Source organism: Mustelus asterias, chromosome 24 (assembly GCF_964213995.1).
Source record: "Mustelus asterias chromosome 24, sMusAst1.hap1.1, whole genome shotgun sequence".
NCBI lineage: Eukaryota > Metazoa > Chordata > Chondrichthyes > Carcharhiniformes > Triakidae > Mustelus > Mustelus asterias.
Genome location: NC_135824.1, coordinates 11,568,371 through 11,582,344, shown reverse-complemented (window position 1 = coordinate 11,582,344; position 13,974 = coordinate 11,568,371).

Genomic DNA, 13,974 nt, shown 5'->3' with positions numbered 1-13,974 from the left:
GCGCTATGAGGCAGCAGTGCTAACCACTTTTCTCTATTCTTTCATGAGTGGGAATAATTTCTCCTTATCTACTTTGCCAAGTCCCCTCATGACTTTGAATAACATTATCAAACTTCCTCTCAGCCTTTATTTTATATTGTTTCTCCTTAATGGAGATTGTTTCAGTTAAATTGTCCATGGGATGATTTGTCATAGAAATCATAGAAACCCTATAGTGCAGAAGGAGGCCATTCGGCCCATCGAGTCTGAACGGACCACAATCCCACCCAGGCCCTACCCCCACATATTTACCCGCTAATCCCTCTAACCTACGCATTTTAGGATTCTAAGGGGCAATTTTTAACCTGGCCAATCAACCTAACCCGCACATCTTTGGACTGTGGGAGGAAACCGGAGCACCCGGAGGAAACCCACGCAGACACGAGGAGAACGTGCAAACTCCACACAGACAGTGACCTGAGCGGGGTCCTTAAACAATTTAAAAACAAAACTCCAAAATTTAGATTAAATTGGTGAAAAGTTGTTCAATCTATCACGTCCGCCCAACATTTGGTCAATGTGCCTTCAGCCATCTGAGGCCCACACTCTGCAATTCCCTCCCTAAATTTTCCTGCCCCCTCAACACCCTCTTTTCCCTTACGATCACACTTAGAACATAGAACATAGAACATTACAGCGCAGTACAGGCCCTTCGGCCCTCGATGTTGCGCCGACCAGTGGAACCAATCTAAAGCTTAAACTTAAAACTTAACTTTTGAACTAATGTTGAGACTACCCCCACAATGCCTCATTCTTAGCTCAACAGCCTCTTTTGTATTACACCTCTGTGAGGAACCTTGAGATGTTTTCCTTCGCTAAGCGAACTATGTAATGCGAGCTTTGTAATTTGAGAAGTTAAAATCACATGGATTGTCAATGTGGAAAATGGAACCTGCTGGAGTAAGGAACATTTTTCTGATTTGAAATTTTGAGTAGCAGCGTAGATGAAGATAAATTTTATTACATCCAATGATGTTTCACTCTGCCCATTCTCATGCTAAACAGAAAATGTTGTTTTCCTCATTTATCTTGAGGTCAAACTTCATCAAAGAGATGATCCATCAAAATTGGAGTTGGTGCTGTAGTGGTAACGTCCCTGGACTAGTAATCCAAAGACCGAGACTAATACTTTGGGGACGTGTTCAAATCCCAGCAAAGCATGTTTTTTAAATTCATTCGTGGGACATGGATATTGCTGGCTGGTCAGCATTTATTGCCCATCCCTAGTTGCCCTTGGAGGACAGTTGAGAGTCAACCACATTGCTGTGGTTCTGGAGTCACATAAGGCTAGACCAAGTAAGGACAGCAGATTTCCTTTCCTAAAGGACGTTAGTGAACCAGATGGGTTTTTCCGACAATTGACAATGGTTTCATGGCTCTCAGTAGATTTTTAATTCCAGATATTTTTTTATTGAATTCAAGTTCCACCATCTGCTGTAGCAGGATTCGAACCGGGTCCCCAGAGCATTAGCTGAGTTTCTCGATTAATAGTCTAACAATAATACGGGACCATCGACTCCCCTAAATTCAGTTAATAAATCTGGAACAGAAAGTCAGCAGAAGTGATTATGAAATTATCACCAATTGTCATTTAGAAAAAACCTGTTGGTTCATTAATGTCCTTTAAAGTTTATTTATTAGTGTCACAAGTAGGCTTGCATTAACACTGCAATGAAGTTACTGTGAAAATCCCTTAGTCACCAACTCAGGTGGCTGTTCGGGTACGCTAAAGGAGAATTTAGCATGGCCAATGAACCTAATCAGCACATCTTTCGGTCTGTGGGAGGAAACCGGAGCACCCGGACAAAACCCACACAGATATGGGGAGAATGTGCAAATCCTGTGAAAATCCCCTAGTCGCCACACCCCAACGCCTGTTCGGGTATACTGAGGGAGAATTTAGCATGGCCAATGCACCTAACCAGCACGTCTTTCGGACTGTGGAAGCACCCAGACAAAACCCACATAGACATGGGGAGAACATGCAAACTCTGCACAGACAGTGACCCAAGCCAGGAATTGAACCTGGGTTCTTTCAGGGAAGGAAATCTGCCATCCTTACCTGGACTGGCCTACATGTGACTCCAGATCCACAGCAATGTGGTTGACTTTTAACTGCCCTTGCAAATGTTCTAGCAAACTATGTAGTTCAAGGGCAATTAGGGATGGACAGCACTGCTGGCCTTGCCAACAACACCCACATCCCATGAGCTTCTTTATGAATGAGTTGTATGGCTTAGGGTTCATGGCTTGGAGCTTGAAAGTGGAGGATTGTTCAACAAGCAACAGGTTTATGAGGAATGTTGCGACAGAACAATGGAAGGATGGACATTTCACAAGTTCATGATGCTATTAGATTGTGAGCAGTTTTGGGTCCCAGATCTAAGGAAGGATGTGCTGGCCTTGGAAAGGGTCCAGAGGAAGTTCACAAGAATGATCCCTGGAATGAAGAGCTTGTTGTATGAGGGGTTGAGGACTCTGAGTCTGTACTCGTTGGAGTTTAGAAGATATGGGGGGATCTTATTGAAACTTACAGGATACTGCGAGGCCTGGATAGAGTGGACGTGGAGGGGATATTTCCACCAGTCGGAAAAACTAGAACCAGAGGGCACAACCTCAGGCTAAAGGGACAATCCTTTAAAACAGAGATGAGGAGGAATTTCTTCAGCCAGAGAGTGGTGAATCTGTGGAACTCTTTGCTGCAGAAGGCTGTGGAGACCAGGTCATTGAGTGTCTTTAAGACAGAGATAGATAGGTTCTTGACTGATAAGGGGATCAGAGGTTATGGGGAAAAGGCAGGAGAATGGGAATGAGAAAAAAAATCAGCCTTGATTGAATGGCGGAGCAGACTCGATAGGCCGAGTGGCCTACTTCTGCTCTATGTCTTATGGTTTTATGGTCTTTTGGACAGCACACTCACCTATCACTGGTGATGCCCCATTCCTCGTCATCAACTGTCCTCATTACCCAAGCTTGGACATTGTATCTATCGTTAGAAACACCAGTGCCGTTTGGTGCTTTTGGTTTGTCCTCTGGTCATTACCCAACAAAAAAGCCTACATTCCAGCAGGCTCTGATGCATTCATTTGTTTTTAACCACAACTGTTTGTGGGACCCTGCTGCGCAAATTGACTGCCATATTTTGCCACATAAAAACAATGGCTGCACTTCAGTGGTATTTCCGATGGGACAATGGGACACCCAGACAATACGGAAGGTGTCATATAAATGCAAGCTGTCTTCATGATCAAAACTGTTCAAATCTCAGAATAAAGCGGGGCTCCCATTACTGTTGTCAATCCAGCCAGCTGGCACAGTGGTCAGCACTGCTGCCTCACAGCGCCAGGGACCTGGGTTCGATTCCCGGCTTGGGTCGCTGTCTGTGTAGAGTTTGCACGTTCTCCCCGTGTCTGCATGGGTTTTCTCCGGTTTCCTCCCACAGTCTGAAAGAGGTGCTGGTTAGGTGCATTGACCCGAACAGGTGCCGGAGTGTGGCGACGAGGGTAATTTCACAGTAACTTCATTGCAGTGTTAATGTAAGCCTTACTTGTGAGTAATAAATATACTTAGGCTGGAATGTTTTGCCAACCCCCGTCTCCTGTGCCGGCTTCTCTGGCAGCAGCGGTGGGTGAACATAGGTCAGTGCTTTCCGATGTGGCACAACCAGCAAGCCATGCAAAGCGTCATTTTAGCAAGACCAGGAGATCCCACTGGAAAAACCAGGGGCCAGAACAGGAAAATAACGTTTCATAGACACCAGAATCTCCAGAGTTGGGTTATATGATACTTTTTTTCTCTGACATTTTAATCTATATCTCTTTATCAAACTTTCCACAGAACCGTGGGTGGAACACTCACATGTCAACATGAAAAATCATTTTGCAGAGCCGCTGGGCTTTGAAATGGTAATTTTCACACTTGGTCCAATTCCAGTTGGACATGGCACTCAGATACAATAATGTTCTTAGAATCCCTACACTCACAGAAGCAGGCCATTTGGCCCATCGACAACAATTCCACCCTGTCCCCATAACCCCACATATTTGCCCTGAAAATTCCCCTGAAACTAGGGTCAATTTAGCATGGCCAATCAACCTAACCCGCACATCTTTGGACTGTGGGAGGAAACCGGAGCACCCAGAGGAGACCCACGCAGACACGGGGAGAACGTGCAAACTCCACACAGACAGTGACCCAAGCTGGGAATCGAACCGGGTCCCTGGCACTTTCACTCGGCTTTTCACTCTCTCCACCCTCCCTATATTCAAGATTCTGCACACCATTTCTGACTCTAATTCTTCCCCAAGACCTGAACAGAGCGAAACTCCTCCGCTCCCTTTGTCCCCTCTCCAAAAACATGCTGACTATCAGAACCCCAGCCTGGTGTCATTGAATCGAGGTGGAATTGATTGTAGCCCTCCCACCCCCACACTGAGCTTGGAGGCAGAGGGGTGTTTCACTGGGTGGAAGGGTGCTGGGTGGGGGCACCATCAGCTTTCTGCCTCTCCCTCGATTAAATCCATGGGGGGGAACGTCTCACAGAAGGCCTTCCTGACCTGCCACCATTCGAGGTCTGTAAGTGGACAAGTAATTCTCATTTGAGGATCTCATCCATCACCACTGATACTGGACCAGTGGCGGATTAGGCAGTCACCACACTGACAGCCTGAAAAATAAACTCTGGTGTGTTTGCTCGCTGGGCCATGGTGAGGCTTTTCCAACACTGAGCCCTGTGGATCGTCACTGGAAACTGTTGTCCATTCATAAAAACATCCATTGACCATTGCCCTTTGGTTCCTGTCACTATACCAATTTTGGATCCAACTTTCCCCGTATCCCATGAGATCTCACCTTTCTAACCAGTCTGCCATGTGGGACCTTATCAAATGCCTTACTGAAATCTATATAGACAATATCCACTGCACTACCCTCATCAATCCTCCTTGTTACTTCCTCAAAATTTCTATTCAGTTAGTAAAACATGATCTTCCCTGAATAAAACCATGCTGACTATCCCTTATCAATCAATGCCTTTCCAAGTCATGCCTCACTAACCTGGTGGAGTTTTTTGAAGAAGTGACCAGAATGGTTGACGAGGGAAGGGCCGTGGATGTCGTCTATATGGACTTTAGTAAAGCGTTTGACAAAGTCCCTCATGGTAGGCTGGTGAAAAAGGTTGGATCTCATGGGATAAAGGGGGAGGTGGCTAGATGGGTGGAGAACTGGCTTGGTCACAGAAGACAGAGGGTGGTAGTGGAAGGGTCTTTTTCCGGCTGGAGGCCTGTGACTAGTGGTGTTCCGCAGGGCTCTGTATTGGGACCTCTGCTGTTTGTGATTTATATAAATGATCTGGAAGAAGGTGTAACTGGGGTGATCAGTAAGTTTGCGGACGACACAAAATTGGCGGGACTTGCAGATAGTAAGGAGCATTGTCAGAAGCTACAGAAGGATATAGATAGGCTGGAAATTTGGGCAAAGAAACGGCAGATGCAGTTCAATCCTGATAAATGCGAAGTGATGCATTTTGGTAGAAATAATGTAGGGAGGAGCTATACGATAAATGGCAGAACCATAAAGGGTGTAGATACGCAGAGGGACCTGGGTGTGCAAGTCCACAGATCCTTGAAGGTGACATCACAGGTGGAGAAGGTGGTGAAGAAGGCATATGGCATGCTTGCCTTTATAGGACAGGGCATAGAGTATAAAAGTTGGGGTCTGATGTTGCAGATGTATAGAACGTTGGTTCGGCCGCATTTGGAATACTGCGTCCAGTTCTGGTCGCCACACTACCAGAAGGACGTGGAGGCTTTGGAGAGAGTACAGAGGAGGTTTACCAGGATGTTGCCTGGTATGGAGGGGCTTAGTTATGAGGAGAGATTGGGTAAACTGGAGTTGTTCTCCCTGGAGAGACAGAGGATGAGGGGAGACTTAATAGAGGTGTATAAAATTATGAAAGGCATAGATAGGGTGAACGGTGGGAAGCTTTTCCCCAGGTCGGTGGTGACGTTCACGAGGGGTCATAGGTTCAAGGTGAAGGGGGGGAGGTTTAACACAGATATCAGAAGGACATATTTTACACAGAGGGTGGTGGGGGCCTGGAATGCGCTGCCAGGCAAGGTGGTGGAGGCGGACACACTGGTAACATTTAAGACTTATCTAGATAGCCATATGAACGGAGTGGGAATGGAGGGATACAAAAGAATGGTCTAGTTTGGACCAGGGAGCGGCACAGGCTTGGAGGGCCGAAGGGCCTGTTCCTGTGCTGTATTGTTCTTTGTTCTTTGTTCTTTGTTCAAGTGACAGCTATTCTGCCTCAGAATTGTTCCCAATAATTTGCCCACCACCAAAGTCAGACTGACCAACATATAGTTTTCTGGCCTATCGTAGAAACATAGAAACTAGGGGCAGGAGTAGGACATTCACCCTTCGAGTCTGCTCTGACATTCAATATGATCATGGCTGATCCTTTATCTCAACGCCAAATTCCCACTTTCTCCCCATTCCCCTTGATGCCATTAAAAAAACATTATCTCTTTCATTAGTGACTTGACCTCCACAGCCTTCTGTGGTAGAGAATTCCACAGGTTCACTAACCTTCGACTGAAGAAGTATTTCCTTCTCTCAGTCCTAAATCGTATCCTGAGATTGTGTCCCCAGTTCTAGATTCCCCAACCAGGGAAAACGTCCTCCCTGCATCTAGTCTATCCAACCCTGTTTGAATTTTATACATTCCAATCAGATCGCCTCTCATCCTTCCAAACTCTAGTGAGTACAGGCCCAGTTGAACCAATCTCTCCTCATAGGACAGTTCTGCCAACCCCCTTGTCAGCTTAGTGAACCTCTGCTGCACTCCCTCTATGGGAAGTATATCCTTTCTCAGGTAGGGAGACCAAAACTGCACACAATATTCCAGGTGTGGTCTCGCCAAGACCCTGTATAGTTGCAGTTAGACATCCTTACTTCTGAACTCAAATCCTCTGGAAATGAAGGCCAACAGACCTTTTGCCTTCCTAATTACTTGCTGCACCTGCCTCTCCACTTTCATTGACTGGTGTACAAGAACATCCAGATTCCTTTGTACATCCACACTTCCCAATATATCACTAATAAAATAACACTCATCCTTTCTGCTTTTCGGACTAAAGTGTGTAACTTCACATTTCGCCACATTGTATTGCATCTGCCATGTGTTTGCCCGCTCATTAAACTTGTGTAAATCACCTTTCATCCTCCTCACAACTCACAATTCCGCCCAGTTTTGTGTCATCGGCAAACTTGGAAATGTTACATTTGGTTCTCTCACCCAGGTCATCCCTCGCACCCAGTTTAAATAATAATCTGCTCTTATAGCCGCAGCATTAATATGGCTGGTCCAGAACAGTTTCTGGTCAATGGTAACCCCCAGGAAGCAGTTGCCATGATCACCATTACTGAGACTAGATTTACAATCTGGTTTTATTAATTGAATTTAAATTCCACCAGCTGCCATGATGGGATTTGAAGCAATGTCCACAGAGCATTAGCGTGGGTGTCTGGATTCTAGTTCAATGACATAGCCGCATTGTTTCCCCAAGATGAAGCAGCTGAAGACACTTGGGACTAGGACAGCACGCTGAGGAACTTGATCCACAGCGATATCCTGGGACTCAGATACATAGGAATCGCTTCTTGTCTGCCCTCCCATTCCTACAACAGGTTCTATTCTCCCAGTGAGCGATTACAAAGTCACACTTTCAAGGTCTTGCTCCATCAGTCCTGGTGCAAGCTGGTTTTGTTTACATTGCAGAGTGTAGCTATTGGAGGAAGACCTCAGCTTTGAATTTTCCTGAAAGCTGCCACCACTCCATCTCTGTTCCGGCTCACGCATCATAATGGAAAATTCATGTCATTAACGATTGGTCTTTAGACCTGTAGTTAGTGGGATCCAGTCGAGTTAAAGCACCTTGAGGTTGGAAAATAAAGGGTTAATGGGGTCCACCATAGAGGTGATACCACTGGTCACCCTAGTAACAGATTTAGATGTAGGCAGTGATTGGCTAGACATTGATGCATCATTTGAAGCAATGGGCTGGGGGAGGGGCGGGTATGAGCATTCAGTTGCTTAAATGGTGCAATGCAGTCAAACGTTGAGAACAGTTCAGGCACCTGAACGGAATCTGTTTGTGTAAAGTACCTCAAAGCGATGGAAGAGGTCTTTGAGACAGTCACGGGCCAGAATTTGAGCGGAAAGTTTTTTTGGTAAAGATCAGGATTTGTGGGGGATTAGTATCTGAAAAATATTGATTTTAGTCTTACAACCAATACCAGTTTACTGAGAGCAGCTGATACTCAGAGACTGGAGTGAGCAAATCAGCTAAAGATTTTCTTCCATCAACCCTTCCTGTCATTTTATTATGTGTAGTTTTAATGAATTCGTAAGTGCTGACTCCTTAAAGCTAATACTCAGGAATATATCATAGAATATGATTCCCTCCTCTCCTGAAGATGCAGGTTGATTTTAGATTTGAATTCCAGGGGCACTAGCAATCCTGTAGCATCTTCCATAAATGCTCAGTCACATACAGCAGGCAGTAAAGAGGGCAAATAGTACGTTAGTATTCATAGCAAGAAGATTTGAGTGCAGGAATGGGAATGTTTTACTGCAATTGTATTGGTGGGGCCACACCTGGAGTACTGTGTGCAGTTTTGGTGTCCTTATCTGAGGAAGGGTGTCCTTGCTATAGAGAGAGAGCAGTGAAGGTTAGCAGGCTGATTCCTGGGATGGCAGGACTGATGTATGATTTTTTTGATTTCATTTCATTTATTATTGTCACATGTATTGGTATATAGTGAAAAGTATTGTTTCTTGCACGCTATCCATAGAGTACATAGAGAAGAAAAGGAGAGAGTGCAGAATGCAGTGTTACAGTCATAACTAGGATGCAGAGAAAAATCAACTTAATAGGTCCATTCAAAAGTCTGATGACAGCAGGGAAGAAGCTGTTTTTGAGTCGGTTGGTACATGATCTCAGACTTTTGAATCTCTTTCTCGATGGAAGAAGGTGGAAGAGAGCATGTCCGGGGTGCGTGGGGTCCTTGATTATGCTGGCTACTTAAAATGAGGTAGGCCCACTCAAAAGTCTGATGGCAGCAGGGAAGACACTGTTCTCGAGTCATTTGGTACGTGACCTCAGACTTTTGTATCTTTCGCCTGACGGAAGAAGGTGGAAGAGAGTATGTCCGGAGTGCATGGGAACCTTGATTATGCTGGCTGCTTTTCCGAGGCAGTGGGAAGTGTAGACAGAGTCAATGGATAGGAGGCTGGTTTGCGTGATGGACTGGGCTTCATTCATGACCCTTTATAGCTTATTGCGGTCTTGGACAGAGCAGGAGCCATACCAAGCTGTGATACAACCAGAAAGAATGCTTTCTATGGTGCACCTGTAAAGGTTGCCATGATGTGGAGATGCTGGCGTTGGACTGGGGTGGGCACAATAAGAAGTCTCACAACATCAGGTTAAAGTCTAACAGGTTTATTTGGTATCACGAGCTTTTGGAGCGCTGCCCCTTCATCAGGCGAGTCAACACAGGAATCAGGTTCATAGAATCCGACAGTGCAGAAGGAGGCCATTCAGCCCAATGAGTTTGCACCAACCACAATCCCACCCAGGCCCTATCCCCATAACCCCAAGCATTTACTCTAGCTCGTCCCCCTGACACTAAGGTATCACTTATCTGATGAAGAAGCAGTGCTCCGAAAGCTTGTGATACCAAATAAACCTGTTGGACTTTAACCTGATGTTGTGAGACTTCTTATTGTAAAGGTTGGTGAGAGTCGTAGCGGACGTGCCGAATTTCCTTAGTCTCCTGAGAAAGTAGAGGCATTGGTGGGCTTTAACTATGTTGTCAGCATGGAGGGGGCAGGACACAAAACATCAAGCCATAAATCTAAGATAGTCAGTGGTAAATCTATTTGAGAATTCAGAATCAAGAAATTAAAGGAAGGCAGAGTTTCATGAAGGGATTTCCAGCAGAGGCTAAACATCCTCATCAGAATCTGAAGTGGAATTGTGATCTCTGGTGTACTCGTTAGTTACTTCCTCAAGTGGGCCCAGTAGGTCGACCAGCTTAACTCTCGTTGCCTTAATTATCTGCTTCGTGGCCAGTTTGTCAAACATAATGATGAGTTTCATTGTTTAACCAGCTCTCTTACCCCAGAGAGTGGTTGGAATTTGGAACTCGCTACAACAAAGAGTGATTGAGGTGCATAGCATAGATCAGGGGTTCCCAGGCTGGGAATGGGGGTCCACAAAGGGCATCCCGGGGGGCCACGGAGCTGGTGGCTGCGCCGTGACAGGCAAACTATGCTTCGAAAAGGAGCAACTGACCAATTTCATAGGTAATAACACCAATGAAATATGCCAATCAGAGCAACGCCTCTTGGAGCACTGGACGCTGAAAGGGGTGTAGAAAGATAGAGAAGAAAAGGGCTACTATAAAATTGCCAGATTCTGCTCGGGTTTGTTTAATCAACTTAGATGTAGAATTCACTTAAAAATGGGGAGCAAGTTTGTTAGTAATTGTAATTTAGATGTTTTAAATATTTTGTAGTTTTAAAGGTACATGTAATACCTTTAATTAGTCCATACGTATAAATATATCTTCTATACATTTTTGGAAGTTAAACAAAAGAAACTTAGATGCACAGTTACAGAGTGCCTTGATTATAGCCCTCATATGTTAGATACATTCCTTTAAAGCACCCAACTGTTGGAATCACAAGGCCATAAAGGAGACTTAATTACCTCACCAGACACCTTATCAGAAACAACTGATACAAGACTGCGTTTTAATGAGGCTGCCTTCACAGTTTCCAATCAAAACAGAGTCAGAAAGATGTTAATGTCTTAGCTAACGAAAGAGTTAGTGGGAACTGACAAGAATTAATGACGCCCCTTGAAATTGTAGGTAGTGATAAAAAGCTCAGTCATTGGATTGATAAGCAATGTATATATATAATATATATATATATATAAGTGTGTGTTTCATTATGTTGGCAATAAACAAACTTATGAGGGCTAATTGAGTTGACCACATCCCTTAGAGATTCAGTTAACTTCACTGGTAAAGCTATAAAATACCATACTATCCCCATAACCCAAAGCATTTACTCTAGCTAGTCCCCCTGACAATAAAGGGTAATTTAGCATGGCCAATCCACCAAACCCCCACATCTTTGGACTGTGGGAGGAAACTGCAGACACGGGGAGAAGCCATAAAAGAGGCTTTTGTAGGCTCCCTTTATCAATTAAAGGATGCCCATGTGAGATCGTTTTAGTGAAGATGCTTTGTGGGGCTGCTATCAAAATCGAGACATGATGTCTGACTAAGAGACTAGAGGACAGGCTTAGGGATGATATATTGGGGTATCCCACGAGGTAGCGTGATAGAATCATAGATCTCATAGATCAGGGTGGTTCAGTATTTTCATTCTATTGGATCAACACATGAAGTGTGTCATTTGTAACACTTTTGATTGGATTGTGTCCAACTGACTGTGAGCTGCAGAATTGTATAAATCAGGATGATTTTCTTTGTCCGGTGGAGTGGTGTTTCTGACCCATTGTGTCAAAACTCTTCCCTTGCTAGCAAGTAAATAAAGACAATCTGTTGGTTAAGTATCTTGTGTTAATGTGTGTTTGTGTTAAAGTCGATTTTGACAAGGGTCAGCCTATTAGCATCTAGTAAAAACTTTTTTATTATTACCAAATTCCCCACTCCTGAAGTGAGTACTACTTCCGGGGGTTAATGTTAAGGAACCATGGGAGGATGGCTTGGCCAGCAGTTAATGTGAGGGGGCATGTAGCTGGCTGTGACTCTGTGCCTCTTCCTAATAAAAGCAGAGATATAGCGAGAAAAGACTTGCTTACATTTATTCTGTGGCAAAGAAAGAGGCATTGACATTGAGAATGCTTAGGGGTTCCTTGATGCCCTTAGGAGGTTACAGCAGGTTCTGCAACTCAAAGTTTGGGGAACCCTGGCATAGATAGATAAGGGGATGCCGAGTAAATGCATAAGAGAGAAAAGAAAAGTAGTTTATTGTTATACTGTAAAATGAAATAGAGTGGCTGGAGGCTTGTATGGAGAAGCCACATCAGTGTGATGGAATAACCATTATGAGTGGAATAGTGGATAGCACTGCTCCCTCACAGCTTGGGTCACTGTCTGCGTGGAGTCTGCACGTTCTCCCCATGTCTGCGTGGGTTTCCTCCGGATGATTTGGTTTCCTCCCACAGTCCAAAGGTGTGCAGGTTAGGTGGATTGGCCAAGCTAAATTGCCCCTTAGTGTCAGGGGGACTAGCTAGAGTAAATGCACCGGGTTACGGGGATAGGGCCTGGGTGGGATTGTGGTCGGTGCAGACTCGATGGGCTGAATGGCCTCCTTTTGCACTGCAGGATTCTATGAATCTGTTTTCTGTGTTGTACGCTCTGTGTAATTTGGAATAACTTGGTTAGTTTAGCTAGGCGTAAGGTGGCCACAACACATTTATCTGTTGGACCATTAGCTGTACTGCTTTTATGACTTTATTTTTCACATAACTGCATACAAGATAAAGACCAAATTGATTTCATAGCAGTGCAGCCAGTAATCTACATACAATAAATTGTTTTAAATGTATCCTGTTGACAACTACATTGATTACAACTCGTTTTGCATAGATGTTTTCCACTGCGTCAAAAAATTAAATAGGCAAATCAGTAAAACCTTTTCAAATGAGATGTTCTCCCAGTGTAGCGAATTGAAAGGTCAGGAAGAACTGATGGGTATTATTCATGAGGAAATTAATCAATTCCACACTCTGAAACTGTGTCTACTTCACTGGCTTGAACCAGTACCATTGTTGGGGGATAAAAACATACAAAAGGCCTGATAATAGAGTCATTGTGCATATGGAGGAGTTATTATTTCTGTGAAACTCCATTTAAAGCATTATCTCTTTGATAACCACGTTATAGAAACATAGACACTAGAAGCAGGAGTAGGCCATTTGGCCCTCCGAGCCTGCTCCGCCATTCATTTTGATCATGGCTGATCATCAAATTCAAAATCCCTTCCTCCCATATCCCTTGATCCCTTTAGCCCCAAAAGCTATATCTAATTTCTTTTTGAAATCAGACATTTTGGCATCAATTATTTTCTGTGGTGGTGAATTCCATACATTCACCACCCTCTGGGTGAAGAAATTTCTCCTCACCTCAGTTCCCTTATCAAACTATGAGCTCTAGTTCTGGACTTCCCCCGCCACTAGCAACATTCCTTCTGAATCTATCCTGTCTAACCCTGTTAGAATTTTATAAGCTTCAATGATTTCTATCACTGTGGTTGGTTCTTTCACCAGGATTAGTCCTGGTCATCAGAGCATCATCGCTGGACTAATAATCCAGAGGCAAAAGCAAAAAATGCTGGAAAATCTCAGCAGGTCTGACTGCGTCTGTGGAGAGAGAATACTCAGTAAGAAGTCTCACAACACCAGGTTAAAGTCCAACAGGTTTATTTGGTAGGACAAGCCACTAGCTTTCGGAGCGCTGCTCCTTCATCAGGTGAGTGGGATTTCACTTCACAAACATAGAAACATAGAAACATAGAAAAACTACAGCACAATACAGGCCCTTCAGCCCACAAAGTTGTGCCGAACATGTCCCTACCTTAGTGATTGCTAGGCTTACCTATAACCCTCTATCTTACTAAGTTCCATGTACTTATCTAAAAGTCTCTTAAAAGACCCTATCGAATCCGCCTCCACCACCGTTGCTGGCAGCCCATTCCACGCACCCACCACCCTCTGAGTGAAAAACCTACCCCTGGCATCTCCTCTGTACCTACCCCCCAGCACCTTAAACCTGTGTCCTCTTGTGGCAACCATTTCAGCCCTAGGAAAAAGCCTCCGACTGTCC